The sequence below is a fragment of the Loxodonta africana genome, chromosome 21 (assembly GCF_030014295.1).
Source record: "Loxodonta africana isolate mLoxAfr1 chromosome 21, mLoxAfr1.hap2, whole genome shotgun sequence".
Taxonomy (NCBI): domain Eukaryota; kingdom Metazoa; phylum Chordata; class Mammalia; order Proboscidea; family Elephantidae; genus Loxodonta; species Loxodonta africana.
This window is the reverse complement of record NC_087362.1, coordinates 51,939,986-51,957,426: the sequence shown is the minus strand read 5'-3', so window position 1 is coordinate 51,957,426 and position 17,441 is coordinate 51,939,986.

The window sequence follows — 17,441 nt, the reverse complement described above, 5'->3', positions numbered from 1 at the left end:
AGTTCAAAGGCAGCTTCTGATAGCAGAAGACACTTTCACATACAGCCTCTTGGGTCTTCAGTTTCAAATATCAGAGCAAGACTTCCAGGCACTCCATGAAGATCTTATTGAAATGACTAATGCTGCAACATTGGTAAAAAGTACATTGGGCAACTCCTAAAGCCAGATGACTCTACGAATTCAAAAACCAAACTTCTATTCCAGGGAGGCTTAATTGTAGTTGAATGTCTACTGACTTCCAGTCCTTGGGGCCAAGTTCACCCAAGCCTCTTATTTTTCTAAAATGCAAAACTGTTTCCCTAAAAGTGATTTTCTAGATTATTTATCTACTCATTTATTTATTAAAAGAATAGAAAACTGGTAAGGTAGACATGGAGATGGAAGAAAGCCCAGCCACTTGTAAAACAACTGTAATTGGTAGGAATGTAAATATGCTTCTTGTTGATGCCCTGGGAGAGGCACAAGCTGGATATGGATTTTTAAAACTGAATTTGAATCCTAGCTCATCTGCCCACCACCAGCTATGAAGCAAGGGATCCTCAAACTGAAACCAGAGGCTTGGCAAAAGTGAGTTTCAAAGGAGAAGAGGTCAAATATCAAAACCATTGCACATTCGGAAATGTTATTGTTGGTAGCTGCCATCCCGTTGGTCCCCAATTCATGAAATGTCACCCTCATGCACAATTGGACGAAACCCTGCCCAGTCCTGTGTTATCCCCTTGATGTGTCATGGATTGGACTGTTGTAATCCACAGAATTTTCACTGGCTGATTTTCAGAAGTGTATCTTCAGGCCTTTATTCCTAGGCTATCTTAGTCAGAAGCTCTGCTGAAACCTGTTCAGCATCATAGCAACAAGCAAGCTTCCGCTAACAGATGAGTAGTAGCTATGCATGAAGTGCAGTGCACAGGAATCGAACCCAGGTCTCCCATATTGGAAGCTGAGAATTCCACTACTGAACCACCAATGCCTAAAAAGCACCTGAAGGTAAAATGTTCCATATCAGAATGAGAACTAATATGAGTCCTGGGCAAGAGTCCATGGTGGGCTGAGAAAAAACATGGGGAGAAGAAAGTTGCTGCCAGTGGTTCCCATTGCAGAAGGTTTATAAGCAGACTTATTGCTACTGGTGCTTGCTTCCTTTTGGGCTGTCTTAAAGGCACCATTAAGTGTTTAAAATTGATGATAGACATTTCTCAGCGCTCTTTCTCCCTAGGCTCTAAACTCCACAATGGCACGGAGTATATCTGCTTTGTCCCCTGTTATGTCCCCAAACTTGGTTCATGGCATATGGCAGGTATATCCTAGAAATAATGGTTACAGTTATTACTGAAGTTGTCAGGATTTTCCATATTTGGGTTTCCATCATGGACTCATATATTCTTTTCAGTTTTCCTTTACTCTACCTTCTTGACTCTGTGTTTGCATTTGTTCAGACCTTGTAGCTGCCTTTTCAGTTTTTCACTCACTTTTACCCAGGGCTTTGAACCTGTCATTCTGGTTCAAACTCCTGCTGAGAACTTGCATTTCCACCTAGATGTACTGAATCAGAAACTACAGTTTAAAAAGATTCCTAGGTGACTCTTTTATATATATATATATATATATATGTAAATTCTTATGTATACATTCGAATCACCCTGGGATGTATCTCACAGTGCTTAGCTTCTGCACCACCTGTTTCCTCTGTTCTACTGGGTGGTCAAACAGTTAACACAAAAGGTTGAAGGTTCAAAGCCCACCCAGAGGCACCAAGGAAGAAAGGCCTGGCTATCTACTTCAGAAAAATCAGCCATTGAAAACCTATGAAACATAGTTCTTCTCTGGCACTCATGGAGTAGCCATGAGTTGGAGTCAACTAAAGGGCAACTAGTAAATCTGTACCTCCCTTTATTCACCAGTGCTAACCTATGTCCTTGAACAAGTCCCTTTAAGTGTCTCAGCCTTGGTTCCCCTCCCCCTGTTTTAAAATAGAAATAATCCAGTGGTATCTAGTGTTTACATAAGAAAACGTATGTAGAACGTCAGCACAGTATTCAGGTAACGTTTATATGCTATCCTCCCACAAACCTGATAACTAATAGTGAGCTCAATAAACTCTTCTGATTAAACAACAGCAATCCTTATTCAAGTAGCCCTGGTTGTGCAGTGGTTAGAGCATCCAGATGCTAACCGAAAAGTCAGAGGTTAAAATCCACTAGCAGCTCCATGGGAACAAGATGTGGCTGTCTGTTTCCAGAAAGATTACAGCCTTGGAAACCCTACAGGGCAGTTCTACTCTGTCCCATAGAGTCACTGTGAGTCAGAATCAACTCAATGGCAATGGGTTTGGTTTGGTTTTAAGTTTTAATCCTTATCCAACACGTATCCTAATCTTGGCCTGGAGAAACGTGGTCGTGGGGAAGAAACACTTGAATCATGCTTAAATGTGTAGCTTTCCTGTGTTGATTATAAAGGTGTTTTCCAGAAGCAGAGTGAGTGCTTGTGAAAACAGAGAAAAGTCGAAAGGTGCACATGCCGACATCAAACTGTACTCAGTTTACCAAAGAACAGAAATTTCATTTGCATTTAAGAAAAAATGGTGCTGACAAAGCTGAAAGGTATTTTACTGAGAAAGAGTGAAAAAAAAAAACCAAAAAACCAAGCTATCTGGACAGAGACAGGTGTAAGCAAGAGCTCACGTTCCCAGCGGCCATTATGCTCTGTGATTCATAAGGCCAAATCTTACAATTACGGATTTTGCATAAGGTCGCTCCTTTAGCATGGGAGACAACTCTTTCCCATATACACTCCCTTCTACCCAAGCCATATGTGGCCCGTCACACTCTTTGGGTGCAACATTACAATTCAGCAGTGTAAGAGATTCTAAATTTGACTAAAGCTTTGGCAAAATTAAATGTGCCCTGCCTAACTCAAAATCAAAGTCGGTTTTCCATTGCTCCTTTCAGCTATTTACCATTTTATAGTGAAATGAACAGATGAATGGCTAAATTCCTTTATATATCGAAAAATGGGCTAACCTCACCTCCTTACATAGCCAAGCGGAGTAACAGATAAGTTTAAGAGAATGAAACAAAAAAGTAAGTGATATAAATAGAGATGTGTGGAATCAAATTATATGCAAAACGCATTCATCGGTTCAATCCAGAGTTGAATGGCTGAATGTGCTTTCTATAAAGTAAGATTTATTCAAGCAATACAAATTTTTGCTCTCAAAAAGATTAGGCTAACCATGCTGCTGGAAAGAAAAAAAAAGAGGCCTGGCCCAGAAGCTGAAAAGGGAAGAGGGAGGTTTAAAAAAAGACAGGGGACAGCCTTATAGATGATCCGTTAACACATTCAGAGAAAAGGCAAAAATGCTCATGGACAATGGTCCATCAATAAATTCTCAGTACTGTGTTCAGAGATACCTCCCTAAGTGCCAGATGTCATCTTCTCAGGTTCCTGCTCAGTAACCCTGATTATATCCCTGTAGCCCACAAAGGAAGGCCAAGCTCGTAACTCAGCATTCAAGGTTCTCCCCAAGCTGCCCCAGCCTCCCCATCCATGTCTATGGTTCATTTTTTCTCTTCACAATCCGACACTCTCCTCGTCATTCTTGAAGCTTGCCTCCCATGGAATTGCTTGAAGAGTATCTACTCAACTTTCTCTTTTCACCACAGTGTCTTTCTTTGTTCTTCCTTAAATATCTTAATCCCAATTTCTCTTCGAGGCTCAGAGCTGGTCTTCTCTGATCTAAGACCTTCTCTGTCCTGGACCTTCCCAGCCCACAGCCTGCTTGGTGCTTTCCCACAGCCTGGTCCTGAGTCCCCAGCTATGGTGGCATCCCCACATATGTGAGGTTGTGGGTGTGAGCAAACCTTGCACAGTGCTAGGCATAGCCCTGCTCAACAAGTCCTAACTGAATGTTACTTATATTTGTTCAGTTCATGATGAAACTGTAAACTCTGTACACAGGGATTGTATGTTAAGAAGGCTGTTTATTCAGGTAAGAGTATTCAATACCTTGAGGTAGGAAGACTCATCTCTTTCAGAGATAAAGACTGAGGTTTAGAGAGATTAAAGCTTTGTCCGGGGGTATGGAATGGGCCACCTTAGTCTGTCTGATTTCACATAAGCAGGTTCCACTTCAGCATACCGTTCCAATATATTGCAGGGTTTTTTTGTTTTGTTTTGTTTTGTTTTGTTTTGTTTTGTTTTGTTTTGTTTCAGTAGGCCATCATAATCTCAAACGTCTGAGGAGGCGAAAATTCTGGGCTACAGAGTGATCTTCACGTTGGAAGCTCCACTCTTACTATGATCTTCAGATGCTGACTTCTTCAGCTTAACCCCAGTTAGCATCTGTAATTATGTGAATAACTTTAATATACGTCTCAGATCATGGTGATGAAAATGAAAAGACAGCATAAACAAAGACTCATGGTTAACACTCAGTAGAGGGCCCATAACTCCTTATCCCACCATCAAGCACTGGTTCCGAAAGGAGGCTCCATGGAATCCCACAAACAAATCTGTGCTAACCTTCAAAATGCATTTTAATAGAGATCTTCTTTTAGGAGATATGAGAATGGCCTGGGGACTTTACCAAAAAGGCAGGTTTCTCAAGCTCCCATCTCAATTGATTTTGTGTCAATTCAACTAGGGTGGGTCCAGGAATCTCTATTTTTAACAAGCACTTCAGCTGACTTAAATGCAGAAGTTTAGGCAACACACTGACAAGCACGATCTAGCTGAGACAATATTTATTCTCACACTGGAAATTCGAGCCACCATATTTGAGGTCTTTTGACATACGTAGTTTGCAGTGTCATAGTGATTCCTTGCATGTGTGTGTCACTGTACTGGGGTATAATTCACATTGAACACAAATTTTAAGTGTACAGGTGAATGGAATTTCACATGTTTGTGTGTGTGTGTGTGTGTGTGTTTAACTACCACCTAGATCAAGATATAGAACATTTACGTCACTCCAGAAAGTTTCTTTATGCCTCTTTCAAGTAAATATCTTCCCAGTAAATAATCACCCTTCCCATATTTATCCTCATAGCCTAGCCTTTCTGCTATTGAATTTCATATAAATGGAATAAAATGGTATGTAGTCTTTGTATGTATGTATTCTAAACATAGAATACGAATAGGTTTAAACATAGAGTGTATTCTAAACATAGAATACAAACAAAGAGGTCTAAAAGACCTCTTTAAAGTGTTAAAAAGCAAAGATGTCATTTTAAGGACTAAAGTACACCTGACCCAAGCCATGGTGTTTTCAGTTGCCTCATATGCATCCAAAAGCTGGGCAATGAATAAGCAAGACAAAAGAAAAATTGATGCCTTTGAATTATGGTGTCAGCGGAGAATATCGAATATACCATGGACGTCAAAAGAACAAACAAATCTGTCTTGGAAGAAGTACACCCAGAATGATCCTTGGAAGCAAGGATGGTGAGACTTCATCTCGCATACTTTGGACATGTTATCGGGAGGGATCAGTTCCTGGAGAAGGACATCATGCTTGGTAAAGTAGAGGGTCAGAGAAAAAGAGAAAGACCCTCAACAAGATGAATTGACACAGTGGCTGCATCAATGGGCTCAAGCATAACAACAATTGTAAGGGTGGCACAGGACTGGGCAGTGTTTAGTTCTGCTGTGCGTGGGGTTGCTGTGAGTCAGAACTGACTCAATGGCACCTAACAACAGCAACAATCTAAACATTACATTTTTGAGACTCATTCATATTATTGTGACATAATACACATTCAATCTCTCAGACACTCTCTCCCTTCTCCCCAGTGAAAGTTACCTTCCTTGACGATATCTAAAGTTGCCCAGAGGGACCGGCCTTTCTGATTCTTGAAAACCTTGGCACACAGCCCACAAGTAACAGGCTGACTCACTAAACAAGTTTCAAATGTGACCTTTGGGAAATGATGCCTTTTCTGACACAAGCACATGTTTTCCGTTGCAGGCAGATATTTTACATTCACTACAAAGAGTAGGCAAGAAGGGGGCCACATGCATTGGGCACCATCTATAATTAAAGATGACAGTTTTCTAAACTTGGAGAATAAACAACAACTTGGAGAAAGAGCCAGGACAGAGAGCACCGCTGATGAAACAGGCAAAATGGAGCAGTCCATTTTCAAATCATATAGCCCTGGAATTCCATTAGTGGTTTAGTGTGTCATCTGTTCTTCAGCCAATTTTATAGAAATTATAGAGAGATTCACTCCTCATTAAGAATAATCTGATGACTGGGCTTGACCCAGTTAAATTCTTATCTTTATGACATCAATCTTTTATAATGCTTCCAGAAGCCTTGGCAAGGGCTCCAACTTTATAAGTAAAAGTTAATTAATTGGGACATTAAATTTGAAAGATGCTTTTATCTTTTCCCCTGCTTCATGCCTTCACAACAGAATGCAATAATTAACAGTTTTATTCAAATATATAAAATAATCCCGTGAAGATTTCTAACCACTTTAAGTATTCTTAGGATCAAGTAATATGATTTTCTGGGTATCAACAGGCAAAGGAAAGTGGGTTCTTTGCAAATAGTTTATGCAGAGAGTTCCTTTTGGGCACCACTTGCGCTGGGGTGGGACTAGGTAGTCTGTAAAGAAGCTGACTTGAGACCAAATTTTTCTGCTAAAAAATTTTTTTCCCAATAACTTTTTGTTGTTGTTTAAAAGAACATTTTGTTTGGTCTGGACTTCGAAGGCTTTTTCTCTGGAAAAAAAAAAAAAAATTCTTAACTAAGCTCACCTAACTTGATCCAAAATGTCCATTTTTAACTCACATCTTGAGATTAGTATTTGAACGCATTGTCATAAAACTAGCATCAGATTTGCTTGTCCCGCTGGCATGGGTGGTTCTCATTTATTTGCTCGTTCATTCATCACTGCTTGCTTGTGGATGGTGCACTTGGAAGAGAACAATTAAGAAAAGCACAGCGAACCCAAGAGGTAACAAGGACTGAGGGACTGCACCTAAAGAGTGTCGCTTGGTCAGTCTGAACAGAAGCCTCAAATGGCGTGCCCCAGCACTCTGTCCTGTGTGAAAGTTTTATTATTATAACTTGGAAGAAACTGAGAAGGATGAACTGATCTTCTTCGAGGAACTGATTTATTCAGGTAACATGAATTGAATAATAACAAGAAACTGAGTAGACAGGAAGAAACCAAGTTGTGCTTTCTGAGAAAGGTTGTGGCAGGCATTCAGTGTAGTTTTTCACAAATATTACTCTTTCTCATGACAGAAAGGGAAAGAGGGCTGTAGGGTGATGAAGTAATTTGCCCCAAATCACACGAAAGTACTTATTAGAAATGATGGCATGCAGAGATTGATCTGGGAGAATTTTCAAAATACTGCCACAAATTCTTTGACATATCTCTGTTGTGAGCTGGGACCTATGTCTCCTGTCCTCGGATCTGGGCTGATCTTAATGACAGGTAGATCAGTGGAGGATGGTAGAAGCGCTGCTATGTGAATATCAAAGTTAAGTTAGAAAAAGACACAGAGCTTCTGTCTGGTTCTTTGAGGTTCTTGCTCTTGGCACCCAGCTACCATGTTGTGAGGAAGCCCAAGAAAACCATAAAGAGACACATATTAAGGAAAACCCGACCCTTGGTCTACAGCCCTGACTGGGCGCTCAACTAACAGCATCAACCTTCCAGTCATTTGCGTGAGCTATCTCAGAAGTGGATCCTCCAATCCCCAGTTGAATTTGCCCTGCTGAAGCCACATGGAACAGAGATGACTGTTCTTGCCCAGCCCCGCCTAAATCGCAGATTTCAGGAGCAAAATAAAAGGTCATTACTGTTTCATACCACTAGGTTTTGGGGTGATTTGTTACATAGCATACATAATTTGGCATCAACACTAGTGTGCTTTCTGTATGTCATGATGACCCCTGGAAGTCAAAGTCTTAAACACAGTTGGCAACAGATCTGAATGAGGGGCAGAAACGAATAAGATTCACAGTGATAGAAATGCATGTGAAGTTCTGACTGAGACTGGCCTCTAGGAAAACAGAGTCTGAGCATTTAACTTGGGTTCATCAGCTGAGTGCACGTTGTGATGAGTTAACTTAAGTGACCCAGCCGTCCTAAAGCTCTTGTCTTTGAGGTCAACTAAAGAACGAACTCAGCAGAAGGGACATTTGGGTCTTCAAATGTAGGGAGTACAAATCTCATATCATCCTGACCACAAAAAAGATATCATGCTCAGTTCTGAAAGCCATGGCCAAGAAAACCATTGACAAAGTTGTCCTATGTCCTGAAAAAATCAATTAAACCACTCATGATTTGCAAGTTGCGTCTTATGGGAAGAGTTGATGACACCGTCAACACTCAGCCAGCCAGAACCAGTGAAGTGTGGACCAGAGGTTAAGAACCAACACCAAAAACCAGGACAAAGATGCAGTGACTGTGTAAGGAAAGAACATCCACTTTGAAGCCAGTTAGCTTGTGATCATCTTCTTAGCGATGTGATTACTGGATAGCCCTGCATTCCCCGACCATTAACTCAGTTACAAAAGGAAAGGGATAATCTCTACCTCCCTCATAGGCTTATAGGCATGGTGTTAAGATTATTGAAGACAATTTATATAAAATCACAGTGTATGGGAGGCCTTTGATACTTATCTGTTGTTAAACTCAGAGGCTGAGGGGTTTGGGGCTCTTGCTTTATTTAAAAAAAAGAGATGCCCAGTATTGAAATGCTGGCTTGAAAACAGCAAGGCCCCTCTCTTCAAGTCTTCCTCCTAAGGCTGAAGGACTGCTTACTAGAAATACTAAGGAGCATCCTGCCACTTGTGGGGGACTGGCCATAGGGACCTCTAAACCAGCCAGTTGCCTTCGAGTCAATTCAGACTCATGGTACCCCATGTGTTCAGAGTAGGGTTGTGCTCCATAGAGTTTTTTTTTTAATTTTATGTATTGTGTTTTGGGTGAAAATTTGCATAAAAAATTAGGCTTTCATTTAACAATTTCTAAATATATTATTCAAATACTTCTTAGAATCGAAAATGGTGATATTTCTTCTCACATACTTCGGACATATTATCAGGAGGAACCAGTACCTGGAAAAGGACATCATACTTGGTAAGTAGAGGGTCAGAGAAAAAGAGGAAGACCTTCAACAAGATGAATTAACACCGTGGCTGCAACAATGGGCTTAAGCATAACGATGATCACGAGAATAGCTCCGAACTGGGCTGTGTTTCCTTCTATTGTACATAGGGTCGTTATGAGTCAGAACCAGCTAGAGGGCACCTAACAACAACGGCATACGTATTATTCAGTGACATTGGTTACACTTTTCCCAATGTGTCAGCATTCTCATTATTTCCATTCTGGTTGCTCTGTTTCCATTCATCTAGCTTCCTTGTGCCCGCTTATCTTTTCATCTTTGTCTAGGGTAAGTGTTAACTGTTAGGTCTCATTTAGATGATTATTTAGAGAAGCACAATACTCATGGGTGATATTATTTATTTCATGAGCCACTGTGTCTCTTGGCTGATAGGTGACCACCGGGAGTGGTTTGAGTTCCAAGTTTAAATGGTATCCTAGGGTGATAATCTGAAGGGTTCTTCCAGTCTCTAACGGTCAAGGAAGTCTGGGCACCTTTTTTTAGAATTTGAATTTTGTTCTACATTTTCCTCCCATTCTATTCAGAACCATCTATTACATCCCTGGTAGGTAAGGGCAGCCAGGCACCATCCAGTTATTCTGGGCTCAGGGTAGGTGAGACAGTGGTTCATGTAGACTATTAGTCTGTAGACTAATTTCTTCTTTGAGTCTTTGGTTTTCTTCTTTCTCTTTTGCTCCAGATGCATAGAGACTAACAGTTGTATCCTAGATGCTGCTCACAAGCTTTTAAGACCCTAGATGCTACTTACCAAACTAGGCTGTAGAGCATTATCTTTATGGGCTGTGTTATGCCAGTTGACTGAGTTGCCCCCCAAGACTATGATCGTAAGTCCTCAAACCCAGTAAACCAGTCCCACCATATTTAGTTATATCTAGGAAGTATCCGTAACGGTGCCCCCCATGTGCTTTATTTTATATATGAATATATATGCAGCACACATAAACATGTATATACATTTGCCTACATACACACCTATATATTCATATGTACTCTACAGGGTTTTCAATGGCTGATTTTTTGGAAGTAGGTTGCCAGGTCTTTCTTATGAGGTGTTTCTGGGTGGACTCAAATTTCCAACCTTTTGATTAGCAGCCAAGCATTTAACCATTTGCACTGTGCAGGAATGCCTCCAAATTCCCTCTAATCCCTAGGGAAATGCACCAACAGCTACCTTCTGCAGCTCCAACATTGTCTTCCTTAATGACTCCTGAATTCTAGAAGCCAAGTGTGGCCCAGTTCTCCCAATAAGCAGCATTAGCACTGAGCTGACTTAGGCAGAATCCTTATGAGTTAAGTGGGTAAAAGGCCACTCACACATTCAGACATTGAAGTTTTGCATTCAACTCCCCTTTCGCCCCTCCACCACTGATACAGCACATCTTGGCTGAGATTTAAAATATTTTCAAAATTCATGTATGCAAAAAATGTTGTCTATCAGACAAATGCCTGTACCGTAAAGGAATGATGAACATTTAATATTCTACACCAAATGTTGAAACCAAGACTCAAGGGCATTTTGTCCTTTGGAGCAGAGTTGCTGTCATACCTCTTTCTCCTACTTTTGTGTCAAACCAGAGCAGGAGCTAGCTGTGATGAGATTTCATTTGGAGTTCAGCTTAATCCCTGACTAGCTCTGCAACCTTGGGCAAGTCACTTAACCTCTCTGAGCTCGAGTCTCCATACACAAAATGCAAGAAATGATAGTTACTTCCTGGGGATTTTATGAGAATTAAGTAAGATGTGTGCCGATGCCTGGGGCAAGTAGGAAATCAACACATATTTGTTTTTTCTTGCAGATTGATTTCTTTGGGTTCTTTCCATGAAACTGAAAAGGAAACAACTTTTTTTCACCCCTCCTTTCTTTCTTCCCGAGGTAGACATCTGAACTGGGCTTGCCAGGAGCTATCACACTTAGGGGCTTGAGTCTTTAGAGAGAAAAGGAAAAGGCAGCTCCCTTCCCTTTCCTTGCTTTCTTTTTTTCCTTTTTGTAGTGGCTACTGGTTGCCCATGCGAATGCCCGCTCCCTCTGAATTTCTTATATCAGAACCCCAGTTATTGAGGGGGCATATTGCCCCCTTTGAGTAAAAGAAAAAAAAAAAAAAAGACTATATTTCTCAACCTCTCTGTTAGCCACATGTTGCCATATGATTAATTCTGGCCAAAGAGGTGTGCAGGTTCGAAGAAGGCTGCTTCCTTCTTTGTTCTCTTGCCTTTCCCAGACTGAAACTTGGCTACAATAACAGTAACCATGTTGGATCACAAGGTGACCTTGAAGATGTGAAAAAGAGGACTCAGTGTCTTTGAGAACCCAAGGGAAGAAGCCCCCATTACAAGCTTGGACTGCCAATCTCCATAGGTGTACTTGGGAAAGAAGCCTCTATCTTGGTTTAAGCCACCGTTGTGGTCCCTGGGTGGTGCAAACAGTTAACTGTTAGAGGTTCAAGTCTACCCAGAGGATCCCTGGGGAGAAGGACCTGGTGATCTACTTCTGAAAAGTCAGTCATTGAAAAGCTTATGGAGCACAATTCTACTCCGATACACATGGGGCTGCCATGAGTTGGAGCAGACTTGACAGCAACTGGGCAGTAATTGTGTTTTCCTTTTGTATATAGCCAAATCTAACCTGAACCAGTCTACATGGGAAAGGTCCCCGGGAGAAGACTGTTGCAGATGGAGTTTCCTGTTTCACTCCCCCCTGACAGCGTCAGACAGCATTCTGCAGAGGTGGCTACAGAGAGTAGCCTGACGGGGACACTGAGGAAGGGGAGGTGGCAATGGTGGCATGGTTCTATATCACAGAGCAGAACAAAAAAGGTGGCGTGTTATTAAAAGAAAAATTGTGGGATTTAATAGAGGTCTCTTCATTCTTTGCTTCCTTCTCCCCTCCTTCCCCTTCTTCCCAAACCTTCATTGGACAACCACGATGTGATGGGTATTGGAATAGTCACCCAGGATAGTGATCCTTGGTCACTGGTGGAGGCAGGCAACTCATTCATACATCAAGAATTGTCACAGGGTATTTTTTTTTTTTATAGGGAGCCCTATGGATGTTGGTGAACTGGTATGAGACAATGGATCTAGCCTGGCTTCAGGGAAGGGACTCAAGAAGCCTTGGCCTAAGAGGATACTCCTGTGCTGGGTATGGAAGGCCAAGCGGGCCTCAGCCAGAGGAAGAAAGGCATCTGTATTCAGAGGTCTGTAGCCCTGACTGATGTCTTCTGCACCCCATGTTGTCATTAATAACCTCCCTCAAGCCCTGATGTTTATCCACATCTGCCACAATTTAAATATGGCTCAAAGGCCACTCAAAATCCCAGCAACTCAGCCAGTGTTGGATAGAGACAAAGGAACACTTTGGGAAATCTGCATGTCGTAATTACCAGTTTAATCTCAATAGCCTTGTGATTTGAGAAGCAATCTTCCATGTAACTGGCAGATTAGCTGGAGAATTGCTCCCATTCATCCTGCACTGGGTGGGGACAAGTGCTTAGGGCACAGTAACCCGCCAGAGGCTCAACGCGCCCTCCCAATATGGCGGCCATGGTCTCAGCAGGCAGAAATTGCAGCCTCATTGCCAAGAGGACCTGGGGCCATGAGAGGTGCTGTAATGAGTTAAGCAGACAATCAGGCAAGATTGCATTGACTCTTTAAAACATAATAGATGTTTTTTTACTACATAGGGAATGAAAAGAAACATCACAGGAGGAAAGAGTTGAGGGCAACAATTATGAACAAATCAGTCTTAAGAGAAATAAAAGCAGACTGCTCCTTAGAAGTGAGGATGACAAGACTTTGGCTCACTTACTTTCGACATGTTATCAGTAAAGACCAATCCCTAGAAAAGGACACTATGTTTGGTAAAGCAGAGGTCAGCTGAAAACAAGAGAAACCCTCAATGAGATGGATTGACACAGTAGCCGCGGCAATAGACTCAAACATACCAATGGTCATAAGATGGCACAGACAGGCACATTTTACTCTATTATACATACATTCCCCATGGGTTGAAGCCAACTTCATGGCAACTAACAACAACAATACAGCAGACCATTATCATGCACCATTTTACTGAATCCTCACAGTAACACTCTAACGAATATATTGGAACACACATTTTACAAGTCAAGCTACAAAGAAACATCAGGGATTAGGACAACTAGTCCAGGGTCACACTGGAGAGAGATTTAGGATTCCGTTGCAGGTCCACCTGACTTCCCAGCTTACACCTTATGCTGTCCTCTCACCCCGGAGCAGTTGCCACACCCGGCTCTAACTCAGACAACTCCATGGGCAGAGATGGCAGTTTTATGAGTGAAGACAGAGTAGAGTGGAGGCTAATAACGGTGACAGACCAGCTATGCTTCTCAGCGTTTCTGTACAGGGGGCTGTGGAGGCTTTTCCCTGTTAGAAAACAACTACCTAACAAGATATATTTGCTGGAGATGTTTTATATTCCCTCCCCGAAAAGACCAAAGTAGTTTGTGATCTCTAATTAGGATAAATAATTACGTGTGTCCCCAGTTTGTCCTCTGCCCAATAACATTTGCCAAGCCGCTTTGCTAATTACCCCAGAAACAATAGGTTCTCAACAGAAACTAAAAAGTGATCTGGGTACCTTCTGGCTCTAACACCCTGGGTTAGAGCGGAGTAGAGGAACACGCCATAGATCCTCAGTTAATGGGCGACCAAACAGATGACTTGGCAGAGAACAGGAGAAAAGACAAAAATAGCCTCCCGATGCCACAGGAAACACATAAACCAAGACAAAACTCAGTATTGCTGTCAAAGCTCCTGGATGCTCCCCTGAAGGGGACAGGCTTATACTTCAGGTCTGGCCATGTTATAAACTTCAAAGCTTCCTTTTCTTTGCCCCTAAATTATCCAGAGCTAATTCATCTCTCTTCCTCAGAAGAGTCTTGACAATCCCTTTTGAGCTTGGGAGATGAGGGGGTATAGCAGGAAGAACACGGAATCTGCCATCAGTAGGCCAGAGATTAGATGGGGCCTGGCCACTACTACCTGTGTGACCTCAAGCAATTTTCAGAAGGTCGTAGAGAGGAACACATGAGAAATATATCTGTGTAAGTGTCTCGCAAACTCTAAGGCACTCTATATTGAGACCAAACAAGCAAACATTAAGTCAGAGCATTAGCATCTAAAAGGTGGAAGTCATAGGAGACAGCTGATGACAAATAGAATGAACCAGAAAACCCAAAACCAAACCAGCTGCCTTCGAGTCAGCTCTGACTCTCGGTGACCCTGTGTGTGTCAGAGTAGAACTGTGCTCTGTAGGATTTTCAGTGGCTGATTTTTCAGAAGTAGGTCATCAGGCCTTTCTTCCAAGACACTTCTGGGCAGATTTGAACCCCCAAACTTTCAGTTAGCAGCTGAGTGCTTAACCATTTGCAGCACCCAGGTACTCCAAGTAGAATGACTTCCCCATTAATTGAGCATCTTCTGTTTGCCAAGTGCTGTGCCAAGAGCGTTACCCAAAAACCTGACCCACTGCCATTGAGCCAATTCCGACTCATGGAGACCCTATAGGACAGAATAGAACGTCCCAATAGGGTTTGCAAGGCTGTAAATCTTTACGGAAGCAGAATGCACATCTTTGTCTCTGAGAGTGACTGATGGGTTTGAACCACCAACCTTTTGGTTAGCAGCCGAGCATTTTAACCACTGCACCACCAGAGGTCCTCCCAAGAGCCTTCAAAACCAGTGGCTGTTGAGTCAGTTCTGACTCATGGGGACCCCATGTGTGTCAGAGTAGAACAGTGCTCCGTAGGGTTTTGAACGAATGATTTTTCTGAAGTAGGTCACTGGGCCTTTCTTCCTAGACACCTCTAAGTGAACTCAAACCCTCAACCTGCTGGTCAGCAGCTGAGTACTTAATGATTTGCACCACTCAGATACTCCAAATAGAATGGCATCCCCCATTAACTGAGCATCTTCCATTTGCCAGGTGTTGTGCCAAGAGCCTTACCGCCTTCAAAACCAGCTACTATCGAGTCAGCTCTAACTGATGGCGGCCCCACGGGTGTAAGAGGAGAACTGTGCTCCACAGGGTTTTCTGTGCCTGATTTTTCAGAAATAGTCACCAGGTCTTCCTTTTGAGGTGTTTCTGGTGGACTCAAACCTCCATCCTTTCACTTAACAACTGAGCACATTAACTGCTTGCGCCACCCAGAGACTCCCTACCTCCTTCAAGGGAGGTGGTATTTTGCACGCCCATTTCATAGATAAAGAGACTGAAACTCAGAGAAAGTGACTTAGTCAGCGGTTACAGAGCTGGCAAATGGCAGTGAGGATTCAGATCCTAGTTTGCCTGCCCCCCAGGCACAAGTATCTTTGTGCTCTGCCACATTCGCATTTTCATGAAAATTCAAATAGAAATCCAGTGTCGGCTAACACCAGCGACATATTATGATATAAATGATGCTGGATGCCGTTGGCAGTGCTCAGCAGCTGGCTCATTTTCCGACGGTGGCACACCACCCAGATTGCATAGGGGTTGGAATGGATCAGTCTTGATTTGTCTGTCTCCTGTCTCGATGCCACCCTTTGCGGCGAGGTCACCTCTGCTGCATTGGACAGGGAAGGAAACCGACAGTGTGACTCACCAAGAATTCTGAACTCCTCTCCTTCCTGTGTGCTGCACAAATCGCTGCACTAAAATCCTCAGGTTTAAAAGCCATTCAGTCTACGCAAAGACAAAATGCGTACGTGCAGAAACTGGTGACAGCCGAGTCAGGTCTGCAACCTGGTAGTTATACCAGTGCCAATATCCTGATTTTGATAATGAATGATCCTTGTTTAAGATGCCACTGGAGTCCCTGCATGGTGCAAATGGTTAATAAGCTTGGCTGCTAACCAGAAGATTGCAGGTTCAAGTCCACCCAGAGGTTCCTGAGAAGACAGGCCTGGAGATCTACTTCCAAAACACCAGCCACTGAAAATCCTAGGGAGCACAGTTCTACCCTGACACACACGGGGTTGCCATGAGTCAGAACCGACCTGACGACAACCGGTTTTTCACCCACTGTGGCATTTGAGATTAAGGTAGGTATCTTAGAGGGCAAAATGAGGTATGAGGCTATTTTTCACCTTTGGAAAACATTTTATCTAGTGAGGGCACTGGGTAAGGTAGAAAATAACAGAATATTCTGAGGAGCGCACAATGAGATAAAGTGAAAGACTATTGGGGCCGTGAAGCAAAGACCTCAATTTTAGTCGCTGTTCCATTCCCCCTGGGGCACCTTGATCTGTTTGCCAAACCCTACTGAATCCACCAGGCACTCCTTGGAAACTATGGGGAAGTTCTGCTCTGTCCTACAGGTAGGCTATGAGTCGGAATCAACTCGACGGCCCTGGGTTTGGTTTTTGGTGTACTGAATCTCTGTTCTCTCTTGGGCAGAATAAGGGACTTCAGCTAGAAGGTCCCTGAGGTTCCTGCTGGCTCCATAGCCAGTGGTTCTTCACCTCCACATGGCAGAGCTACAGTTCCAAGTGGTCTGTGCTTTGATGAACCAAGGTAGAGACATGAACAGTGGAAGTGCACAGGAGAGAGTGATCCCAGTGGACACAAGTTGTCAGGGAAGGTGGCCTGCAAAGTTCTGTCCTGTGACTGTCTCTAAAACGGGGAGGATTTCAGTAGTCCCAGAAGACGTTTCAGGTGCAGGACATTCCTCTGATGAATACTACTACTATTCATTACCCGGGAGCATCACAGAGCTTGGGAATGAGTGTGCCTGGAGTGCCCCCAGATAGACTGCCATTGAATGAAGCCTTGCTCTCTTGAAAACCTCCTAGACCCATTGACATCTTCCTTCTCTATCAGTGTTCCCTAAATAAACAAAGCAGCTTACCTGACTTGAAGAGATTGTTCAGTCAAGATCACTGTTTTGGTCGTTTGTGGTTGCCCATCAGCAAGAGTGTCCCTCCTCTCTCTTTCTGTTGTTGTTCGGTGCCATTAGTCAATTTTGATTCCTAGGGACTCCATTCAACAGAGTAGAACTGCCCCCCATAAGGTTTTCTAGGCTGTAATCTTTATGGGAGCAGATAGCCAGGTATTTCTCCAGCAGAGCCGCTAAGTGGGTTTTAATCGCCAACCTTTTGGTTAGCAGGTGAGCATTTAATGGTTGTGCCACCATGGCTCCTTCTTTTCTCTTCCTAACAGTACCCAATTTTCATGTCAGCATTCATCCCTTTTCCAGATGCCCATGGGCTCAGGAAGAGCCGACCCACCCCCAGCTCCAGGGGTTGGCACTAGCTGGCTTTATACATCATCACAT